The sequence below is a fragment of the Aotus nancymaae genome, unplaced genomic scaffold (genome assembly GCF_030222135.1).
Source record: "Aotus nancymaae isolate 86718 unplaced genomic scaffold, 86718_ANA_hifiasm-v0.15.2.pri h1tg000002l, whole genome shotgun sequence".
NCBI classification, from domain to species: domain Eukaryota; kingdom Metazoa; phylum Chordata; class Mammalia; order Primates; family Aotidae; genus Aotus; species Aotus nancymaae.
Genome location: NW_026988413.1, coordinates 21,353,941 through 21,355,446, shown reverse-complemented (window position 1 = coordinate 21,355,446; position 1,506 = coordinate 21,353,941).

Below are 1,506 nucleotides of genomic sequence, written 5' to 3'. Positions count from 1 at the left end.
TAAAAATACAAAAAATAGCCAGGCATGGTGGCATGCACCTGCAGTCCCACCTACTTGGAAGGCTAAGGCAGGAGGATCGCTTGAGCCCGGGGGCAGAGGCTGTAGTGAGCTGAGATCATGCTACTGCACTCCAGCCTGGGTGACAGAGTGAGACTCTGTCTCAAAAACAAAGAAACAAACAAATAATAATAATAATAAAAAGGGTTCTGTGGATATGGCAAAAATCCTGATGGTAATATGGGATTTCTAATATTTCCTGATGGAAATATTAGAAAAATGGCTGCAGTGAAATATCACATTTGGGTGCATGGAGTACAAGTGCCTTTAATAGTAAATAGGAGAGATTTCTAGGTTGGAAGTCATTGCCTCTAAGAATTTTGAAGACATTGCTCCATTGTCTTCCAGCTTCCAGAGTTTCTGGGGATAGGTCAGAAGTCACCCTGACCCCTGACCGTTTATCAGTAATTTTGTTCCTCTCTCGGGGAGCCAGCAGGATCTTCTGCTTGTTCTCAGAGCTCTGAGGTTTCATGATGCAGTGCCTTGGTGTGGACCTTCTTTCACCCTTTGTGCTGGAGACTCGGTGAGCCCTTTCTCATATACACCAGCTCCGGGACATTTTCTAGAGTATAATAATAATTTATTTTCTGTTATGACTATTAATTTATGATGATTTTCTGTTCTTATTTTATTGTTTTCTGTTTCTCTGTTGTCTGCAGAGCTCCTGTTTCTTCAGATGCTGGCTCTCCTCTGCGGTTTCTTTTCTGTTTTCTCTTTTCCCTCCTGTTTTTCATCTCTTTGTCTTTTTATTTTCTGGGTGATTTTCCTTAACCTTTTAACACTTCTTTTTACTGAGCTTTTAATTTATGCCCTTATCCATTTATTTTCTAAGAATTGTTCATTTTTCTGTTTTGTGAAAATTCTTTCTTAGAGCATAGTATTCTTATAGACAATATCTTCTATCTTTCTTAGGATATATATATATATATGTATAATATATAAAGATATGTATATGATATATATATATAATATATCTTTCTTACGTTTTATATATATATGTTTTGTGTGTGTGTGTGTGTGTGTGTTATTGTTGTTTTTTTGGTGTTGTTTTCTTTTTTTCTGAATAGTGTTTGCTTCCTGCAAGCTGATTTTTAGTTTTTCTGTGTTTTTTCTTTCACTATAAATGCTTTTCTTAAGTGTCTGGTGATTCTTTGCTGTCACTTCATGACTGTGAGGAATTAAAAAGTGATTGGGGAGGGCACGGTGACTCACACCTGTAATCCCAGCACTTTGAGAGGCGGAGGCAGGCGGATCACCTGAGGTCAGGAGTTCGAGACCAGCCTGGCCAACGTGGCAAAACCTGTCTCTACTAAAAATACAAAAATTAGCTGGGTGTGGTTGTGGGTGCCTGTAATCCCAGCTACTCAGGAGGCTGGGGCAGGGAAAATCACTTAAACCAGGGACGTGGAGGTTGCAGTGAGCCAAGATCACACCATTGCACTCTAGCCT